At 37.6% G+C, this 12,807-nt stretch overlaps 1 protein-coding gene and 1 pseudogene across 2 annotated transcripts in view; one reads left to right on the forward strand and one right to left on the reverse strand.

The window, feature by feature from the left end:
• The window catches only part of Crppa (CDP-L-ribitol pyrophosphorylase A), a 282,328-nt gene that overhangs the window by 16,335 nt on the left and 253,186 nt on the right, over positions 1 to 12,807 (reverse strand). The window lies entirely within an intron of this gene.
• Positions 7,185 to 8,121, forward strand: LOC100758202 (annotated as a pseudogene).

Here is a 12,807-nt window from a genome sequence, read left to right on the forward strand (position 1 = left end):
TTAGCCAAAGACACAAAGAGATCCAATGTCAGTAAAAATTTCTTTGAGACAGAAAATAAACGTATGCTGAATTAAACACTGATTAGATGTCCTGCCTAATTTTGTTATAGAAAACTGGCTTATATAACACAGTTCTGAAAACATCTGTGTCTCAGAAAAATAAAGGAAAATAAAAAAAAAATAGTGACACAAAGGTGATAGTGTTAGCTACAGAAAAAGACATGTAAGGGAATCCGAGAAGAAAAGAGAATGTATAATGAAATCATTATAAAAGCAGAACAAAAAAACAATGTGTGTTGGATTAAGTTCAGGATCTGCTAAAAGAGCTCATTTAGTATGATACAAAAATCAGCAAAAGAACACTAAGGAGAAGCCACAAGCAGATGATGCCTTCACACCTAAACATAAAGATGCGGCTCTTTCCAGGAATGAACATAGTGTGTGCTTAACACACAAAAGAATATGAAACAGGAGGACCAGAGAGAAAGATTACTACTGAAGAATATGGCTATTGCACAAACAAAGATGGAATCAACTGCACTGTCTTTGTGAACTCAGAAGGCATCCCAGATAAGTGAAGCCCTACCTACAGAAGACAAGTACTAAAATTCCCTTCAGTGGTGATGAATTAAGGTCAGAGGAAAATACAAAGGAAATCCTTTTATTCATTAGATGATTATGATTCAGAAACCTACCAAATCTATTTGCAAAGTTATGGTTAGATATGGGTCAGGTCTTTCTGCTCTTTGGCTCTGTTTTACTCATATGGATTATGTACTGAGAAAAATAGGTAAACATATAAATGTGTTCCTACTCACAGGTTATAAATAAGACAATAGGAGAGTTTTGAATCTCAATGAATTTAAAATGGAATTTCTAGATGCAAAATGAAATTTTAAACTCTACAATATATTTAAATGAGTAAAATCCTGGAAAAGGCAACCCTCTCAAACATGAATATAAAAAAAATATCTCAAACATGTATAGACTTGAAATGCCCTCCCCTGATAATGAGATTGATGACTGACTTATACTCCACCCGATGGCCCTCATCCAGCAGCTGGTGGAAGTAGAAGCAGACACCCACAACTAATCACTGAACTGAACTGGAATCCAGATGCAGAGAAGGATGAGTTTAGAGCAAAGGGGTCCAGACCAGGCTGATAAAACCCAAAGGATATGATAGACTCTGATGACCCCCTAAGGAAGGCCAAACCCTCCCTGGGGAGCAGAAAGGATGTGTGATAGATACGGTATTAGTTGTGGGGGGTAGTAGGGGAGGAGGAGAAGGAGAGGGAACTGGGATTGAGATGTAAAACAATCTTGTTTCCAATTCAAATAAAAAAGTTAAAAAAATAGATCAAACAATAAATTAGAGAGAGCTGAAGAGAAAATGATTGAAGCGATAAAGAGTTGAAGAAATTATGCAAAAAAATACAAGTAAGAGAAACAACAAAAGAGAGACTAAGAGAGGCAGTAAGGGACTCAGAATACATAAAGTATGTCTAACATATCTTTAACCAGATCTGCACAAAGGAAGAATAGATATAATGGGAAGTTATTTATAAAGGCTTATTGCTGAAATTATTCTACAGATCCAGGAACACATGGATTTAATCATAAACCCAATGAATCTTGGGCGATACAAGGAAAATAATCATACAAATAAATTTTGGGGAAACTTTAGGACACTAAATATAAAGAAACTTTCAATTAACTAGGCAGAACACACCTAGAAAGGACCAGCAATTTGCTGACAACCATTTTTGTCACTTTAACAATAGTGGCAAGAATAAAACAATTTATTCCAAGTGATAAAAAAAATCAAAACTAACCTTCTCCCCTAAAGCTACAAAACTAGCTACAAATGCTACTTTTGAAAAATTACAATCTCTGTCAGATGAGCAAAACTACATTTCTTACACTAAAGAGTCACCCAGGCACAGGGTAACAAATCTCACAGCATACATCTAGGAGGAAGAAAGATATGGAAAAGAAAAGAAATAATTTTAAAATGAACACATACATCAAAAACACCAAGCATTTTGCTGGAAATAATTAAAATAACAGATAAATTTAAAAATATTTTTTAAAAAATCACAATATTGGATAAGGAATATGTCACATAAAAAGTAGCAGATGACTAGTCAACTAAAATGAATTAAAATGGATGAAATAAAACCAGGCCAATTAAAATACTAATTTTAAAATTTCACGTAAACATGGAGAATAAATCTCAAAATGTCTGGAAGAAGGAGGAGAAATTTCTAAATTGGAAGAAAATAAATTGGCAAGGAACCATTGAGGCTTCCAGGAGGCTAAGGCCAGTTGCAACAGCCTCAGTATTTTCTCCAAAAACTATAAGAATATCAAATGGCTCCTTTCTACAAATATAATATGATAACATAAAAATCTAAGACTTCAAAGTGACTTAATTAAAGAAAAAAGGAATGGAGGGGGCACTAGCCTTTAAAAGTTCTCCTGCCCCTACCCTCTCATCAACTAAGGGCAAGCTGAAAACACATGCACAGAGGAAAGAGAACGGAAGGCTAACAGCGGATTCAAAGTCAACAGCAGGAAAAAAAAAAGAAGCAGCAGCCCAGCTTAAGTGTGAAAATAAGGATTTGTGACATGTGTGAGGACATCACCAGCATGGGAGTGGAGTAAAACAATGCTTGATGTGACTGGCTGCCATCCTTTGGGACAGAAGTGCACAGAGAGAGAGAGAGAGAGAGAGAGAGAGAGAGAGAGAGAGAGAGAGAGAGAGGATAAAGGGAACAAGAAGCCAGATCAAAATGCCAGGATCTAGAAATGCAATGAGAACTAAGCAACTGGAATAATACTCCCTCCTCTAGATCCACCTAAGACCACATACTTAAAGCCACTGGGTTTTGCTACTGTGACAGAAGAGGGCAGCATTGATTTAGGTAATCAAGGGAAACCCACAGGAAGAGGATCGGATGTTAATCACCTAAATTGTCACACAAGAGAAAATATTTGATCAACTCCATTCATGAATCATCCTCCACTCCAGAAATGAATGAGAAAGTGGAATAGTGTAGATGATACTTTAACTGGAGGGACACTTTCACATAAAGCTGACTGCCAACATACCACGTTACTTTCCCACACTCCAGTTAGAACAATTAGAAAGTGAGAAGACTCTAAAATGGGTTTGTAAGGACAGCACCTGCGTCAACGTGTATTAGAAGTGAGTAAGTAAACTGAAGGAAGCCAAAAATAAAATAACCAATTTGGAAAACAGTATTTTGATTCTGTACTCTGTGAGAGAGACAAAACTATTATATTGTGGTTATTAAACTTCGTGCCCCAGTGGCATGGATTAACAGTCCTGATGTTACACTCCTGCATATTATAGATACAAATGATAAAAATGATACACTGGAGAAAAAAGTTACATATAAGAAAGGAAGCCTAGGAGGGGCCCTAGCATGGCTTGAGGCTGAAATGTCAGTGGATCCATCCTGTTTAAACAGGTTAGAAGTCATAGTGGATCCATCCTGTTTAGACTGGTTAGATGTCATAGTGGATCCATTCTGTTTAGATGGGTTAGATGTCATAGTGGATCCATCCTGTTTAAACAGGCTTATACTAATACAAACACTTAAAAGTAGATATAGATGGATGTGTCCTGTGCATAGGAGTATATATAATTTCTAATTTCTTCTCACATAAAAGGACTGCAAACAATGACACAGCAAGGTTGGTGAGCAACCTTTTTGCCCTGATCATGGTCTCTAAATACTACTCTCTAAAGAAAAAAGCCTGATCGCCTCAGGAAGCAGTTGGCTCTGTGGGTGAATGAGAAAAAGAGCAAGAGCAGTCTGAAGTGTCCTAAGGAGGTAGTCAACAGGGTTGACAGGCAAGAGAAGGCAGCAGGAAATGCTTCTGAGAACTGAATTTGGTACAATCTGTACAATAAAAACTTGAAATTTTAGAGCACGATAGAAAATAAACAAAAATAACTAATAAACAAAAGAAGGGGAAAGGAAAGCAGAGGGGGACGAGGAAAAAATTAGAAGGAATGGGATGTGTAGGCAAATGGGTGGCATAGAAAATAGTGTTTCCTCATTGCAGAATCCCACTTAATATCAGAGTAGATTGGAAACAGAATCCCACCATTTGATAAGCAACACTATATATGTTTCCATTAAAAATTGACTCTGAAGACTCCCTATGGAAGGCCTCACCCCCCTGGGGAGAAGAAAGGGTATGGGAGAGGTAGGGTGTTAGTTAGGGGTTGCAGGGGAGGAGGGGAGGGCAAGGGAACTGGGATGACATGTAAAATAATCTTGTTTCTAATTTAAATAAAAATGGAGAAAAAAAGAATTATTAATGTATGTTAAAATTGGTGCGCAATGTATGATTGGAAATTGGGGATATTTGTGTAACCTCAAGAAATCTCCCATAAAATAATTGGGTATTCCATAAGACAAAATAAAATTTTATCAGAAATACATACCACCTTAATCTACTAATCTAAGTTAGCATTAATAATGAGCTCTTCATATGATACACTGAGGTGGATTAATTTTTTTTTTCTGTGCTATTCTTGTGGGAAATGCACATCCTGAGCTTATTCATGAGAAAACAGGGCAGAAAATATCCTTCTTCTGTTGCCATGATAAAATACTGACCAAACCAACCTGGGGGAAGAAAAGGTTAATTTAATTTATACTTCCACATCACAGTCCACTGTCAAGGGTAGCCAAGGGAGGAGTACAAACAGAAAGCTGAGAATTGAGACAGAGCCATGGAGGCATGCTGCTTCCTGGATCATTTTTCCTGGCTTGTTCAGCTACTTTTCCTATACAGCCCAGGCCCACATGCCCAAGGGTGGCCATGCCCACAGTGGACTGGGCTCTATATTAATTATCAATAAAGACAATGCTCCCACAGATTTGGCCACAGGCAAATCTAATGGAATTAAATTCTTCAATAAAGGGTCCATCTTCCCAAGTGTCTCCAGTTTATGTCACACGGAAAAAAACTAACCAGCACAGAAACCTAATTGGCAACATCACAAAAAGTAATTATGTGACATTCATTAAAGCACAGACTGAGACAAGGAGATAGGACTCAAGGGGAAAGAGTGCCTTTCGATGTAAGTATGATAACCCCAGGCTAAAGCCCTAGAAGTAGCATACAAGTCAGGCATGGGCATATGCATTGTCAATAAGCCAACAACTGTCTGTGTATGGAGGCAAAGTGGGGGAGGAGAAAAGAACAGCTGGGGCCTGCTGTTTACCAGGCTGGCTCAGTGAGATACCCACAGTGATAGAGCAGTGAACTGGACATTCTCCCCTGGCCTCCATGCTTCACACACACACCTACATATATACCATATATGCATAAACCATACACTCACACAAACAGACAAAGATCAATAGTGAATACACAGACAGATAAATACAATTTTCAAAGTGCATGCTCCTGAAAGGCAGATTAGAGAGGTTGATAAGACAAAATGCAAGATATGTCCCAGAAAGAAAGAATGCTATTTGAAGGTTAGATAATTGAGTTACATTAACATTAATTTCCCAATTTACATAATCCGATGATATAAGATACTTCATCTCAAAGCATACATGAATGTCTTGTACTGCTCTTAAATTCTTTCAGTAAACCTGATACTTTTTCAAGGTGAAAAGTTAAAAGTGACAAAAATACTAAAAGATGAAAAAAAAATCAATTAAACGGTTAAGAAAAAGCAAGACAAAAGCAAATGACCAGGTGAACAACATAAATCCAAATGATTTTCTAACTTCAAACACTATAAATGGATGGAGCTCATAAAGAGAAACACAAAACTTGTCAGGTTGGATTAAAAATGAAAAGCCACAGTTGAAATCAAAGGGCAAGGGGCTGGACTTTGAGGATTAGAAGCCATCCAAAAGCCATCCACGCATGGATCTCTACAGTCACCAGAAGACTGTAGAGCAGACAGCATATCACTGACGTGCATGCATTTGTGTGCATGTGTGTGTGTGTGTGTGTGATTCATGAATCACAGGCTTTGGATATTTACAACAACCAAGTCTATTCTCCAATGACCTGTGGGTCAGGAAGGCATCCATGAAAAGACAAAGTAGAAAGTGTGTGTGTGAGTCTGAAAATGGAAGAGTGCTCTGCAAATGAAATTATTGAGAGCCAGTAGAATGGCAAGAGTTACTAGGAATTGCACTGGCCAGCGAGCTTGAATCACACTAGAAGTGAGGCTGGCATGGAGTTTCAGATAGAAAGCACATATATAGAAACAAATGCAAAGAATTAAAGCATATTGTGATACCTGACACTCTTCAAAATCACAAATATAAAGGTAACTTGGTGGCCTGTGCTGACACAGTAACAAAGACTTTTAAGTCTTTGCCCCTTATGTGCCTCATCCAGTTTCAACCAGTACCCTCTACCTTCACTACTCATCAGCCACGCCTCTGCTTAAATTCCTTAGCTCCCACCTCCTCTACAGCATAGTTGGCCACACTGGCCTGATTCTAGTAAGAATTTTATCAAGATTGCCTAACAAAAAAGCCCCCATCTCTTTTAGGGATTTTGTTTGGTTTTTGTTCTGTTATTATTTTGTTGTTTAGCATATTCTCACCCTGTGGCCTAGCCTGGCCTGCAACTCACTATTGAGGATGGTCTTAATCTCCTGAAAACTCACCTGCCTCAGCCTCTTGAGTGCTAAATTTATAGCCATGAACCCAGGTTCTAGGTAATTTTACATACAATTGCATCATTATATATTACAGATAGCAGTGTTAGAATAAAAAAAAAAGTATGGGTAGAATAAATTTACATTCACTTTGGAAAACACGGTCTCAGAGGACAGAAAGAAATGCTATCATGTCACAATCTGCGTTTCCATCCACTGCCTTTCCACCCAGCACACTTCTACAGTGTGTCAAGCTCAGGCCAGTCACTCCACTGAGGAGAACTAGTACTGAAGTAGTTTCTGGGTAAAGTTTTCATTAATACCTTAACAAGTGTTGGGATAATTTTTCTTTAGTATTACATAAAAGATCAGTTTAAAAAGATGGACAGTAATTTTGTGGAGCGCCGGAGAGCTGCCTGCCTGCAGTCGCTTCAGTCTCACACCGAGCCGTAGTAGGAGAGGCAGTATCTTCTCTCTCTCTCCGAACTCTTGTGAGATTTTTTTGTTTTCAGCTTTGTGAGAAACCTTATCATCAAAGGAAATGGCTAGCAATGTTACCAACAAGACAGATCCTCGATCCATAATTCCCGTGTATTCATTGGGAATCTCAACACACTTGTGGTCAAGAAGTCTGACTTGGAGGCAATCTTTTCAAAGTATGGCAAAATTGTGGGTTGCTCTGTGCATAAGGGCTTTGCCTTTGTTCAGTATGTTAACGAAAGAAATGCCCGGGCTGCTGTAGCTGGAGAAGATGGCAGGATGATTGCTGGCCAGGTTTTAGATATTAACCTGGCTGCAGAGCCAAAAGTGAACCGAGGAAAAGCAGGTGTCAAACGATCTGCAGCGGAGATGTACGGTTCCTCATTTGATTTGGATTATGACTTTCAGCGGGATTACTATGACAGGATGTACAGTTACCCAGCACTTGTTCCTCCTCCTGCTCCTATTGCTCCTATTGTGGTGCCTTCTAAACGCCAGCGTGTTTCTGGAAACACCTCTTGAAGGAGCACAAGTGGATTTAATTCAAAGAGTGGACAACGGGGATCTTCATCCAAGTCTGGAAAGTTGAAAGGAGATGACCTTCAGGCCATTAAGAAGGAGCTCACTCAGATAAAACAAAAAGTGGATTCTCTGCTGGAAAGCCTAGAAAAAATTGAAAAGGAACAGAGCAAACAAGCAGACTTGTCCTTCTCATCCCCAGTAGAGATGAAGAATGAAAAGTCTGAAGAAGAACAGAGCAGTGCCTCTGTGAAAACAGATGAGACCAATGTGAAGATGGAGTCTGAGGCAGGTGCAGATGACTCTGCTGAGGAGGGTGACCTGCTGGATGACGATGACAATGAAGATCAGGGGGATGACCTGCTGGAATTGATCAAGGATGATGAAAAGAGGCTGAGGAAGGAGAAGATGACAGAGACAGTGCCAATGGGGAGGATGACTCTTAAGCACATAGCAGAATTTAGAAACTTGTCCTGTTATTCATTTACCTAGGCTCTTGTGAGAGATCAAAGTAACACCAGATCCTCTCCCCTAGTGTCTTCAGCGCATTCTCACCGTTCACCCTCTCCTCATCCTTCCTGTATTCAGTGATTCATAATTGTCCTGCACCTAGCTCCATTTCACTTCCTTTGATGCTCCTTAGTAGTTTTGTTAAGTCTTACCCTGTTAGTTTTGCTTTTAATTTTGATACCTCTTTGACTTAACAATAAAAAGATGTATGGCTTTTTATCAACTGTCTCCAAAATAATCTCTTGTTATGCAGGGAGTACAGTTCTTCCTATGATTTCAGTAGTTGCTTCCATAACTGCAGAAGCATCTCATTTACTTGTAACCCTGAGAGCAGCTTTGCATTAGAGGTGTATGTTTTCCCCCACATGAGTGAGGCTGTTCAACACGAATGTAACCATGTATTTTTGTGAATGAGAATTGGCATGTCAAATGCATCTTACAGGAAAATAGTGTAATAGTCTTAATATTTGTTTTCTAAATTTAATACCATGGGTTATTTTTGTGAACAGCCTGATGTTTGGGATCTTTTTCTCAAAATAAATAATTTCTTATTAAACCAGGAAAAAAATAAAGATGGACAGTTTAATAAGATATAAAGCAAAGCAATACAACCAGTAATTCTACAAAGATAGGGTTTTTAAACATATATCAAAACCTTGGCATGTGAAAAGGAAATTAAAATTACACTGAGTTTTTAATTTTCTACAGACAACCCAATCTATTTTAGACCACTAATGGTTTTAAATTAATATAGAATCACATGTGACTAAAAAATACAAACTACCAGCAGTAAAACAGGATTGTACAACTCAAAAGCACATGAAAACAGTCCCAGAAATATAAAACTCTATAAAGTAAAATCCACTATTTGGACACTCACAACAAAGGAAGGGGAATATCTTTTTTCAAAGTTATGTTACTAACTACTGAAAACCAGAGATTCCAAAGCAGAAGCCAAATCCATAGAGCTTCACCACTCAACAAAGGTGTCAGAGACAGTCTTATTAACATAAGCACAGTTCTAAATGACTGTAGATTAAGTACTTCTCCCCACACCACCTCTGATACTCAGCCTTGCTATATTACCCACACTGATCTTGAAACCACAATCTTCTTGTTGACTTCTGGTACTTTATGTGTGAACCTAGGTAGATTCATAAGTGTGTGTGTGTGTGTGTGTGTGTGTGTGTGTGTGTGTGTGTGTGTGGTATGCATGTGTATGTGGGTGTATGTGTGTATGTGTATGTGTAATATCAAATATAAGTGCTCTTTATAAGCAGCAGTATCAGAAAATTCACTATGTGGTATAACACATATTCACAGCTCCATAACCATTCTCCACAATTTACCATGCTGAGTTTTGTTTTATGGTATGAATACAAACTAATTAGAGAACTAAATCCTATGGTCAATACTAAATCCCTAACTAGACAACTGAAATATTCATGAATCAAGGACTTGTAGCTTTGACACAAAAGCTAAAAGTACATATGCTTTACAAAATGATAAAGGAATAAAAAGTAAAAGGAGTCTGTAAAACAGATGTAGTGGACCTAACACAAATATTTACTAAGTCAAAATGTCATTTTCTGTTGCAGTCATATGGTCAGGCATATACATTACAAAGGTAGGCAGGAAGTCTTGTCAATGTCAGAAACTGTCAGGCCACAAGGTGATAAGCCATGGGGGACAACAGATACCAGAGCCCAGAAAACAGAGGAAAGGCAAAAATAAAAATTTAAACCAAAACATGCATTGATTTGACTGTCACGGTTGGTGGGGTTTGGCAGGCTCCCTGGCAGGATCTGTTTTATATTGAGAAATAACGAATGTCTGCTTTCTCTGCCGACATGTGTTCAGTGAGGTGTAGGACACAGAAAAGACAAGGGAGCATTTAATTGTTGCTCCAGCATTAGAATAAGCTGAAAAAGGATCTGGGCAGAACGCAAAGAGCAGCGCATTAGAACTCTCTTGTGGCGCCCTGGAAACCCTACAAAGGAAATGCTAACATGTTTTCCATTCTCTCAGCCGAAAGCATAATTCTCCAGTTTCCTGGATATACTAATTTCATAAAGAATAATTTAAGTGTTATATAGAACACACACAATCAAAAGGAAAAGACGGGCTGCAAAATCTTTCTTCCTTTTAATTGTTTATTCATTCTGATTGGGATTGGAAGGCCTTTAAAAAACCAATAAATGCCTGACGGCTATAAATAATTAAAATCTAGCAGAGCAATAATAATTACAAGAAAGAAAGTGTCCATCTTGATTATGCACATTTCCGATGAAAAGAATGAGAGAGACTACCACATACTCAACAGTCAGTTATGAAAGCAAAAACAGATAGTAATCGTTGTAGGAATGTACCAAGAACAGCGGCCATGTCAAGGTCAGCAGGAAAAATTTCTACAATTACTTGCTGCAGTCTTGTAGAGGTATATTCTTGTAACAAGATGAACTATTTATTTCCAGGACATAAAATAATGAAAAGAAGGCTTGTGCTGGGAAGGGTCCTGTTGTTTGGAGATCCAGTATGTCAAAAAATTCATGGCAAGTAAAAAAAAAAAAAATTCAGAACAGCTATGAAGCCCACATGGAGCTTACCCCATTTGTTTTAAACTGGTGTATGTTGGTTTTTAACTAGTGTATATAAAGAAAACAACAGGTTTCATTCTGAAATGTTCATGGTTGCATAGGCTGTCCTCCAGTAACCATCACCTTCATTTTTATTCTCTTATAACCATTCCCTCCTGACCTCCTTTCTGATCTCTAACAATCTCCCTGTTTTCCCATCTCTCCTCTCCCTAGATTTCCTACATGGAAGGAAACACCATACACGTAGTTTAGAGCCTGCTTATTTCACTTAACAGCATCATCTACAGTTACCTCCTTTCTGACAAAAAAACAAAAACAAAAACAAAAACAAAAACATGATTTTATTCCTATTGATGACTTAATATAATATGGTTCTGAGTAGATAAGTCATTTCCCTATTCACTGTGGCATTTTTGAGGATAAGCTATGTATTTTAAAAACAGATCTCCTCAAAAAAGGAGATTCAGAAAAAGGGTGAGGTGACTTGTCTAATAGTTATAGGGGAGAGGTCAGAATTTATTCTGCATGCCCTCCATATAGAACACTTGGGAAATAATCACATATATAATGATTTTCAATGTGAGGTGACAATTTTTTAACATTTTCCTAACACATATTAGCTTTATTAAACTATCTGATATATAAAAGGAATAAAGCACATGGTTTTTAAATATTTTAGATTCGCATGCAAAGCACTGGGTTTCATGATGGCCTCTGCCTGCATGTGTTAATGCTTCACTCAAATTTGTCCACACCCTACTGCTTTGGCTCTCATCCTCCTACATAGTCTTCCCTACTTCAGGCTGGCTCTCTTCTCCATGCTAGTGCTCCATCTTTTGTCTGCTACATCATGCCACACAAAGTGTATACTTTAATACAGATGCAAAATAGATTCATTTAAAGAATAACAAGAAACGTATTGCTTTGATCTAATTACAAATGAAGAATGTTATTTTAGCAGAGCATAAGATAATGCCTAGATGTCCAAATCATGACTGTGGTAGCTTAGGGTATATATATCAATAAAGAGATATGGGAGAGTAAAACTGTTAAAGGTATAACTTTAATATGATTGATATTTAAACTCTCTAATAAATAATACTAACTATGCATTATTCTGACCTTTAAAACAAAATAACGATTTGCCATTTCCTTAAGTCTGGAATGTTGCTAATTACCAAGGTCCATGAGACAGCAGGAAAGCCCTCTGAAGTATGAAAAAGCCACAAGAAGGTCAAAGTTCAGAACGTCTAAAAGCAAGATACATAGGACTGGGAGGACTTGGCTTTGACATGAAGCAAGGCGGAAAGAGCAGTAACTGTCTTTCCCACAAGGTCTATTTCCATATACTCTGCAAAGGGCCAAGGATATTCGCTAAAATAACTCATACAGCTCCTACCAAAGGACCACACAAAATGCAGGCCACCTAGTAAATGTGCAACAGCAAAGATAAGCAGTAGTTACAGATTGTATGCCAAGTTGTAGACTGCTTAGGGGGCACGGAAAGAAACGCTGCACCCATTAAACTTTATGATAATCCATGGGCTTGGATTTAAGGGCTTTCAGAACTTCTGGCAGTCTAATTTGCTTACTTATAACTGGCAATATTTCAGAAAAATAAAAAGCTTGACCATTTGAGAGACAAATATGTAAAGGTTTTCTTTAATAAAAAATTTTATAAAATAGTTTAATTTAACAAGCAATAAAAACTAAAACTGTGAATTAAATTTGATTTAAGCAAAAATCACTCTGTTTTTAAACTGCTCATCACATCTTTTCTATAGCCACTCAGACATCTCAAATGGCTTTTAAAATATAATCCCTTATTTTTATTGAAGGATGGGAAGAGGAAGCCATAAAAGAAGAATTCCTATTTTAAAAACTACAATAATATAACACTTTAAATTTTTTTATTGGAGTAAACACAAAGCTGTGTTTTTTCCCCACTTAAATATGGTTAAGTACTCTACTTTTTCAGCAATGAAACAATACTACACATTGCCTTTGTCGTTTACTCTAGGGCCA

This window comes from Cricetulus griseus, chromosome 5, assembly GCF_003668045.3.
Source record: "Cricetulus griseus strain 17A/GY chromosome 5, alternate assembly CriGri-PICRH-1.0, whole genome shotgun sequence".
In the NCBI taxonomy this organism is placed as follows: Eukaryota; Metazoa; Chordata; class Mammalia; order Rodentia; family Cricetidae; genus Cricetulus; species Cricetulus griseus.